This window comes from Lontra canadensis, unplaced genomic scaffold (genome assembly GCF_010015895.1).
Source record: "Lontra canadensis isolate GAN:19392208 unplaced genomic scaffold, GSC_riverotter_1.0 scaffold23, whole genome shotgun sequence".
Lineage (NCBI taxonomy): Eukaryota > Metazoa > Chordata > Mammalia > Carnivora > Mustelidae > Lontra > Lontra canadensis.
This window is the reverse complement of record NW_022631017.1, coordinates 16,549,313-16,559,951: the sequence shown is the minus strand read 5'-3', so window position 1 is coordinate 16,559,951 and position 10,639 is coordinate 16,549,313. Positions and strand designations below refer to the sequence as shown.

The 10,639-nt window shown below is 36.4% G+C and overlaps 1 pseudogene; it reads right to left on the bottom strand.

Moving 5' to 3' along the window:
• Positions 1 to 1,000: 1,000 nt before the first annotated feature.
• Positions 1,001 to 2,104, bottom strand: LOC116870365 (annotated as a pseudogene).
• Positions 2,105 to 10,639: the final 8,535 nt, after the last annotated feature.

Below are 10,639 nucleotides of genomic sequence, written 5' to 3'. Positions count from 1 at the left end.
TGTCCACCCCCACAAAACCTACAGATACTGTTTATTAATCCTAATAGGGTTTTTATTTTTAAGTAGGCCAATGATCATAAAGATGGAAAGCCTAGTCACAAAAAACCTGAAACTATTTTTAAAATATACTTTTTTTTGTCCATGAGTAGATATTAGGGTCTAATAATAGTACTTTAGTTTCCTGATGGAAGCTTAATTTTTTTTTTCCTATGGATCCCTTTAGAAGAAACTGCATTGTGTGTGCATACTTTTGAAAGAGGGAAAGAGGGAAAGAATATCTTTTCATTAGATATGAGAGCAGAAGATGGTTTGTTAGTCCCTTGAAGGGTGATATGGAAACATTTGGTTCACAATGATAGTTAAACTGTGTCTGGTCCTATCAATAAAGGAAATTGAGGTAGAAATAGTGGTCTACCTGTTCTAGTCACTAATAGTTTAAGGTTTGTTTAAAACTGACAGTTTGCCCTACAAAATACTTAGTACTTGTATCACGTCATGTATTTCCAGGTGCCAAGCAACTGTTGATGATTTTATTATAGATTCGCTCCCTGCCAGTTTATTGTGTTTTAAACAATAGGTGATGCAGACCATGGGAACCTCAGTGAAAATGTATTCCCTAACAGTGTCCGGATGCCATACGTATATTTCTGGTGGGAAAACAAGGTGGATAAAGCTATGTCATTCACTGACCACAACAAATAATATTTAAAGCTTCTTAATTAGTGTGAGGAAGTTTACGCTAAATTAGGAATCATGTTTATTTAGAATAGGAAATGTTCTATATTTTCAACATGCAAAAAAAAATTTCTTGTCTGGAAATTTAATAAACAAAATGCTTCTTCGGTTCTCCAGGTGTTTGTCAGAGTTAAACTCATTTTCTATTCAGTGTTCATCCTTTTATTCTAATAGTACTCATTTACTTTGTTTCATTCTAAGGGATGAGTATAATTTTTTTTTCCATTTGATTCTTCCATTACTCAAAAAATCTTCGTTTTTAAATTTAGCTTTCTGACTGTGCTTATGCCTTCGAATCTTTCACAACCCTTTTCTGCTCTTCAGTAAGGAAATCACACTTGACCTTGGCAGACACATTTAGCACACATGGAACCACCAAAGGCCTTGCTGACAAGTTTTCTTAGACAACCTCAGGAAAACTTAGGTCTCACAGCAAGAACTCCACTAAGTTGGCCTGGGCACAGGCCACATGTGGATTTTGACGTTTTTCAGAAACTTCTTGGAATAAAGGTAAATAATTCTATTACTAGGGATTCGAGACAGCCTGTTTTTTAGGTTTTTTGTTTTTTGTTTTCCTTACGGAAAGAATACGAATTTTCTGTTTTCCTCCCATTAATGCAAAACTAACAAAAATCCAACATTTAGACTATAGGCTCTGGTGGTAGATGGCATCTGACTCCAACTGAAGTTCTCCTTGAAATCATCTTTCTCAACTGTCCACTGCCTTGTGCTCTGCTGCCCACACTTTTCCTGAGCCCACCTCGTCAGAGCTTCCCAGCTGACGTCAAATGATGGTAAACCACTGTAGTGCCCAGCAGGCAGCGAAGTCTGCTGGGGCCACAGAGATAGGAGGATGACCTGCTTTTGCCAAATGGAAAGGCAAGGGCAACCCCAGGCAGTGGACTTTCTGAGCTGGGATGTCACAGGAGGCTTGCTTAAGGTTTCTGTTGAGATTGGGAAACAAGAAGGCTGGGTCTGGCAAGCAGGTTCCCAGGAGTTCTGGCCACACAGGAGTACAGTGTGGGACCCTGATGCCCTGCCCCAGGGGAGCCTCAGTGCACCAGCAGGCATCCTGGAGAAGTCAGCCCTCCCCTGTTCACATTTGGAGTCCATAGATGTTCCTGAGGAGTCCTGTTTGCGAGCACACCTTGTCTGCTCCCCAGACGTGTCTTCTGCCAGTACCTTGGCAGCCTACAAACCAAACTCTCTGGAAAAGCCCTGGGCTGAGAACAGACAGCAGTGACGAAAGTGTGGACAGGGACCTGGCACTCAGGCCTAGGGACACAATGACTGGCCCCGGTCCTGACAGCTGGTTTTGTTAGACTATGTTGTAGGACAGCCTGTGGTGGTATGTCAAACACTGGACCATTCTGAATGCCTCACGACACCGACCCTGGGAGAAAAAAAAATTTTAAGTGAACAGCTCCTTTTAAATTTATCCTGTAACATTAAACATTAAAGGTGCTAGCTAAGCTTACCTATATTTTTACCCCAGAATATTTTTCAAAGAAACAAAGTAAGTTTTATTCCAAACGTATTAAATCTTACTAAATACAGAAAGGGAGGATTTTCCAAAAGGACCCTCAAATTTATCAAGCGCAAATACACCTAATTTTTCAGAGTGGTCGTTATTGTTACAGAAAGAACACTGGTGTATTTGGCAGGTGTATTTGACTAACATAATCCAAGGAATTAAAATTCTCATTTAGATCTATGGGGAAAAATAAAGAATTTCATATCAGATTAAAGTGTCTATAAAAAGGATGACTAAAGTCAGTATTTTCATAATGTATTCATGCAAAGAAAACCCCCATGAGGTAACACTTAGCTTTAAGAGTATTCAGTGCTTCTTAAGATGACCACTCTTTATTTCTTCCATTGCTTGTTGCCTCAATTCCTTATGAAAAATAAAACCATATCCACTTTATATCAGTCACTTTACACCAGTATATTCCATGTATTCAAAATAAATGCATGTCAACTGGGCTGAGCCACACCGTCATTTTGCCAAATATTAAGAAAGCAGCTACTTGACCCACCCTGGGCAACCCAAATGAAAGATCTCTCAGTCTCTCTTAGGTCATATGACTTTTCCTTATTCTTTTTTTCTTTTTTTTTTTTTTTTTGTATTTTCCATTAGGTTAGCCAGGCTTGATTAGATGATGGAGGCAGAGGTCCCAAAAGACAAGGCACAGTGGCATCTCTTGCATTCTATTTGTAAAAGCAAGACACAAGGCCCGCTGACAAGAAGGTATAAAGTCACATCGCAAAGGGGTTTGAAGGGGAAGTGGAAAACCGTGGACATTCTTGCCACCAACTACACTATGTGTTCAATATTAAAAGGGGGTAACAATACTACTACTAATGTTAATAGTGTGTACTGAGTAGTTATTATGCACCATATATATATATATATATATATATACATATATATATATGATTATGCTTCCTAAATATTTATGAAGTAAGTTTTTTTTTAAAGATTTTATTTATTTATTTGACAGACAGAGATCATAAGCAGGCAGAGAGGCAGGCAAAGAAAGAGGAGGAAGCAGGCTCCCTGCTGAGCAGAGAGCCAGATGCATGGCTCCATCCCAGGATGGGGGGATCATGACCTGAGCCAAGGGCAGAGACTTTAACCCAATGAGCCACCCAGGCGCCCTGAAGTAAGTTTTATTATTCCCATCTCACTAGTGGGGGAACTGTGGCAAACAAAACGATGTTGTGTTACACCAAAAATACTGATGAGAATTTTTTTTATGTTCAAAATTAAGTAACTGCAAATTACTCTAAGCCCTAAAAAGTAATTGTTAGGAGAAAAAAAGAAAATAAAACCACCCTCTAAAATAAGTGATTCTAATATGTGAAACAGAAATGCTATCACTTATTTCTGTCACTCAGATAACTCTGTCTTTATGGAAAAATAATTGTCTTTAATAAGCTATTATAGTATTGAGCAGTGAAAATCATATTTAAATGTCCTCCTAGCCACATCATTACTATAATAAATTCCTATCAATGTTTTCCCTATATTCCATAGACATCGCCAGAGTTTTTTGAACAAGGTTGAACAATGGTACCATTTATCAGCAACTGATTTTTGTTTGTTTTTTTGAAAAAATACATTCACATCAAATGGATACACATACATGTATTTAAATGTTCTCTTATTTACTGACTCACCTAACTTCCACCAGTTCATGTGCCAAAGATATGAGAGAAAGAAGAAGGCATAAAGTTACTAAAAGTTGGAGGGGTTTTGTACCAAGATAAGAATGTTGTATACTCATATTTAACCATAAAATGTGGACAATAATAAGATAAGTATTCCAATTACATTATTTAGCAAGAACAAGATTCTTATTTTTTTAAAAGGATACCTAGTTTGTCTTATATTCTACTTGGCAAATATGATTAATTTTACAATATGGCTCATGGACATTAAGGATTAAGGAGATTAGTTGAAATTATCTTTGATTAGAAGTCAGAAGACTGAGGGTGCCTGGGTGGCTGTGAGTTGAGTGTCCAACTCTTTCCCCGCCCCCGCCCCAATGATTTTCTTTATTTAATTGAGAGGGAGAGAGAGCACAAGCAGGGGGAGGGGCAGAAGGAGAGAGAAGCAGGCTCCCCATCGAGCAGGGAGCCTGATGCAGGGCTCAATCCCAGGACTCTGGACTCATGACTTGAGCCAGAGGCAGATACTTAACCAGCTGAGCCACCCAGGTGGCTCAGGTCATGATCTCAGGGTCATCAGTTCAAGCCCTCACATCAGGCTCCATGCCCAGCATGGAGCTTAGATTCTTTCTCCCTCTCTCTTAAAAAAAAAAAAAAGAAAGAAAGAAAGAAAGAAAAATAAAAGGCTATTCTGAATGTTGCTCTCCATTATAAGCTACATAACCTTATGCAAGTTAATTTCTGAGAGCCTTGGTTTCATTTATAATATTGAAATAATGATGCCTGCCCTGCCTTCCTAACTGGGTTTTGCAAAACTCAAAGCTGTTGATGTGGTGATGGTGTTTTGTAAACTGTAAAGCCCTAGAGAGATATCAGGAATGACTGATAATGGTGATGTGCCTCTCATGCACTGACCACAAGTTACGGAAGTTTATAAAGAGTCCTTCAAAATGTGCACTCAGTCTGTTTCTAATTTAGGCAATGTTCTATCATTTATATGGTAATACGATAGAGAAAGGGATCCAACCATTTATATTATCAGAAGGTAATAAAAAAATAAAGCCCCCATCTGTCTGGGACTGTATGATACAACGGACCAGTTCTGAATGACGGTAAGAAAAAAAAATCATAATAGCCAGGAATTTTTCTATTCTTTTTCCATGTTGAGACATTATGGCTGATTTTATGATCCTCTAGGCAAGGCAGGAAGGATATCAGCAATTTGATTTGCGAAAAGCAGGGAATACAATGTGTAATAAATCTGGGAGGAGCAAACACCATTCAAAGTTTCAGAGATCGTTCTTGCTTAGTAGATGGGAATTTAAGTTTTAGCTAAGAAAAAGTAGGCTGTCATATATGATCATATCACAAGTAGCCATTGCATACTGAGCATTTTTCCTGTATCACTTTTTTACATATACTGTCCTGTTTTTTTCTTAACATCAGTGGGGAATATTACTCTTTACTCATAAGAAAACCAGTTTATAAAGGTGATAAATTCTGGCCAATGCCACACAACTGTTCAGCAGTGGGCTCAGTCCTCAAACCCAACTCTAGGTATTGCCATAGGGCATGGGAGAGTGAGAAAACATCGAGGTTCCAGTCACATTGTTCATTTGGAAAACTTATTGTATATATATTTTTTAATTAATTCAGTCTGATGTTAGAGTTATATTATACATAGCTCAGTGAGAAGAAATCCTTTCTCCTGCTTAGAGAAGTTAATTGCTTATAAACAGAATCAAGAATTTTAAAGTGTTGACAGCTGTTTCATAACCTTGCTCACTTTGCACAGAACTGCCAATACATTCAAAGATGTACTTATGCAGTTAGAAATTTACTGAGGACCTACACAGTTCCTTCACTAGAACCTATGAAGAATAGAAAAATAATGATATGAATTATCCGTTTGGGAAGAATTTACAGCTTCCTTGGCAAGAAGACACACAAAAATAATAACGCAAAAATTAATAAAAATTTTTAAATAACAATTATAAATAGAAAGTAATAACTTAAAAATAGAAGCAAAAGCAACATTTTTAATTTAATAGAAGTTGAGAAAGAGGGGCATCTGGGTGGTTCAGTCAGTTAAGCATCCAACTCGGTTTTAGCTCAGGTCATGATCTCAGGGTCCTGAGATGGAGCCCCAAGGGCTCTGGACTCAGCAGGGCGTCTTCTTCCCTCATTTCTCTGCCCTTTCTCTGCCCCTCCCCCTGCTCTCTCTCTCAAATAAATAAAAAAAATCTTTTAAAAAAAATGAAGAAAAAGAAAAGACACTTCCTGGGAGAGGTCAGAGAAAAGAGCCAATAGGGAAAAAAAAGATTCTGAAGGCTAGGATGCTTTACAGCTTTACAGTGAACTCTCATAGATAAAAATGACGGATAATTATTCCAGGTGTAAGGGTTCATATGAACTGGGGAGGCACTGAGTGGTGAAGTAGCCTCACTCTGGAGGAATAGCAAGCAATAAGGCCGAAAAGGTAGTAGAGGTGTTTAAAGGCTGTGTTAGAAATTGTGATTGTATTAGTTTACAATGGTAGAGTTTGAATGAAGAGCTGTAAAGTACAGAAATATGCTTTAACAAGATTGACCTATCCATATACATGAAAAAGGAGAGACTGGATATGAGGGGCTACAGAAGAAATTCTTGCAAGAAATCGGTCTAATTAAGATCTGTCCAGAATTGTAAGAAAGGAATAGAAAGAAAAGCCTAATACAGAGAATTTGCAGACTCGATGGATGTTGCCTTCAAAAGAACAGGAAGTCTAAATAAATACTAACTCCAAGGTGTTCAGTCTAAAAAGGAAGTTCTTATTTAGGGTGAAAGAAAATGGGATCAGTTAAATTTGAAATAATGTGGAGGCTTTTAAATAGAGAAGTCAAACAGGTGTTAAATGTTTGGATTTGGCTCTCCACATAGCGATTGTAGCTGATGAACACAGATTTTGAAGTTATGCATGAAGTTGACTTTTGAGGTCCTGGAAGTGGATAATGAGCAAAAAGAAAAGGAAATAAAGAGATAACGATAATGCCTGGAACTATTTGAAATGCCTACATTTGGGTTGTGAGAAGTAAAAGCAAAGCCGAGGATTCTGCATTTAATGGTTAAAGCAAAAGATTGCATTGAGAAATAAAGGCAATTGTTGTGAAGTGCATAAATGCAATGCAAGATCCAATTAGACACTGAACTCCGTGTTTAAGATTGGTAATCGTGAGAGGACATTTACAGTGACGCATCAGAGCCGAATTCATATTTTTCGATATTAAAGAGTGATTAGAGAGGATAAAAAAGTAACTTGACATAGAAAAGCCATTCTAAGTAATTTGATTCACTAATTAGACATATTTGGATGGTTTGAACCATTAGGGCAGACTTTCACTTCGATAAAATCAAATGAATACTTTCCAAGTCTTTTTTCCCCTTAAACATGTATATACAGCCTAAGACTTCAAGCCCGGCTCAGACAATCAGATTTGAAATAATAAAAATTCTTATTCTTTGAAAAACTAGTGCAAACTCTTACTCTTCCAGAATAAAAACAAAGGAAAAATACTCACACCAAAAGTGTTCCCAAAATTGACCTTTTAAGATGGTATACCACGGGGAAAGAACAAAGCAAAGAGCCAGCTAAAGTGGAAATAATGTGGAAAGGAGCTTGCCTGGTAGGGGAGGATGTCATAGGAAATCCAGCCTAGGTATGGTAGGATTTACTGCAGGAGATGATAGATTATAATTTAGAGTTTATTGTGTAACATAAGAATAGCATTTATCTTAAAAAAGTTTTAAAGAAATTCCTTGTTGCTCATTTGAAGTGCAAAGGCCAGAGGAAATTATAGAAAATGGGGGAAATTGCAGGCAGCTGCCATCTGTAGTCTTTAGCAGACATTTGTTGACCCTCTATTAAGGAGCACCCAAATGTGAACAAAGAAAAGCAGCATGCCAGTATTTCTTTTTAAAAGGTTAAAAACCTCCAGTGAGTTTTGGAGCACCGTGGCTTAAGCCTCTAAAATAGGCTTTCACAGTATCCAAGAAATTCACAGCATAAAGCAGTTAAGTGTGGCATCTGAGGGGGTGGGGGGTGGGAACAATCACTGGACTCCAAAGTGGCATTTTCCCTACGGTCTAAAGATTGGAACCTAGCATCTACCTGTCACAAGGTTCACACCCCACCCAGGCGTGACTCCTTATCTGTGTGTGCTTCCCAATCACACAGAATCACACCACCAATTAAAAACATACACAAAACTTTGTAAGTAGTACATTTCTCTGATGGTTAAATATATATATAAATTTTTTAAAAATATTCTCTTTGGTAAATGAGCATTCGCTTCTATTTCTTTGGCTGTGTAATTAGCAAATGACAGAAAATCTAAAGTAAACTGAGTTAAATATAACGAAATCTATTCAATGGTAATTAAAAAAAAATCCATATATATATTTAATTTCAGATGAGATTTTTCCCCCTCGGGGACTCAAATGGAAGGACAAAAGGCCTATTCTTCTCCATCTCTCTGCTCCGCCTCCCATGGTAATAACTTTATCCTGGGGCTTCAAAAGTGGTTCTTTTGGCAGTTTAGGTCCTCCCCTTAAAGTGGATAATATGCCTCTGAAAATCTTGACTTTACTTCCTGATACCAAGCCCCACAGGGTGACAAAAAAAGCCATTTTCCTCCACCAGCCTTAGCAAATGTCCTCTCCCTCCTATAAAGGATGACTGGATTATTCTTTAATCATTGTGGCTGAACATTGGAATAAGCCAATGACTTAACCAAGCCCTACTCCTGGAATAGAGAATTGAGTGAAGAAGTGTAGAGTCAATCTCTCCACCATCACTTACGGAGGAAATAGAAGGAATGATTCCCTAGAAGAATGTTGTAGTGCTATTTTACTCTTCTCTCCTCCAGAAAAAAATAAAAACCAAAAAAAGGAGGTGTGAGATAATGCTGAGTGACAAAAACACCAAGCACTCATTAGAATCTCTCTTAGACTCATTAGTTGAGGGAAAATCTAAGTAGGACAGATTATCCCTGACCAGAGACTTAATATTATACAAAGTCGAGATCAGAGCAAATTGTAGACTCATGTAATTGACCTATCAAACATAAATACTAAATCAGAAGAAAAAGAGACAGTTTGGAAAACAGAGAACTATTTCGTTGGTATTCACCTGAAGAGAAAATTCCTACCAGCCATGATAAGGCCCTAGTATGTTTATCTCTAGGCAGATGTATTTTTTTCTAATTCAATATACTTCTTAGCACATCTCCATTAGTATATTTAGTATCTCTGTACAATTTTCAAGCTCTGTTGAATCTCCATTTTCCAAAGTAGACATCCTTAATAGAAAAAAAGAAAATTTTTCTTTCAGTGTAGGTTATTAAATTGGTTCCCTTGAATAAGTCAATCTTATGGTTTTAGCTGCCTATCAGATTTTGAAATCTGTATGGCTGAGAAGCCAAACTCTTATGGAACTCAGATGAAAAAGAAAACATGAGGTCTTTTCTGACTTAATCTGTATACAGCACGTGCACAAGAAGTTTTCCACCTCTACAACAAGAAATATGATGGGAATTTCAGGAAACATAAGAGCTTACATTTCTAAGCCAAATTTTTTTACCCACTTGTGAATTCAGCAAATACTAATGAAGAGGAGGAAAGGATATTTGATAAGGAAAAGTAACACCACTCCAAAGTAAAAGAAATCTATAAATATTGATTTTAATTTTAACTATTGCTGGAAGAAGATCAGGGAGGGAGGAAACATCTTTCTACTATTATGATAACCTGAGCAGAACATTTTACTTCGAAAACCTGGTAATGTAAATATTGATTCTCATTAAATCCTGGTTCTAGATTTCACAGAGGATTACAGACATGTTTTATTCCTTCATTGGTTGAAAAGATTACTTATAATTCTAATACCTATGGCCTTCCTTTGACAATGATATAATAATAAGGAGTACTAATACATGTATAAAATTTAACCACTATATATATATATATATATATATATATATATATATATATATGATAAATCATGAGAGAAGGAATAAAGCTTAATGGTAAAAATGAAAGACTGATGATATTCCAAGGTAATTTTTTAAGATTTAAAGAAATATTAATAATTTTAGGTCTATTGCTTTCAACTTAGATAGTATTTAATATAACACCAATAAAAGGCATGAAAGGGTTGACTATATTTTGATGAAGCTTTTGTAGGAAAGATCTTGACCAAAAAAAAAAAAAAATGTTCTTCTATAATGACAAAAAAAAGAAAGGGTTGTATATAATTGCCAAAATCACCATGTTCTAGTAACAGTGATTTTATTTTTTGTTTTATTTTTACAAGTTGTCTATTAGCCATAATTGCCATTGTTTTTAACTGCCTACTCCATATATTGCCAGGATGTGCTTCACTTTTCAATTAATTTCAACATCATTACCAAGTCATGTTCTTATTTTCCCCATACTTTACAAATAATGATATCATATAGACTCTCACCCACACATTCTATTTTCACCTTGATCTGTATAAACACATAGAAATCAACATCATTTTAATTTTTCAAAGTCTACTTAAAAGTAAATGTTCCCATCATCATATTTTTCTTTTATAATAAAACTTCATTGGAACAAAGTATAGAATGTCGTCTTTGGTCTGAAGATGTAATAAGAAGTAAGCCATAGAAGAAAATTTGGATTATAATACGGATTTTATATATCTTTGATC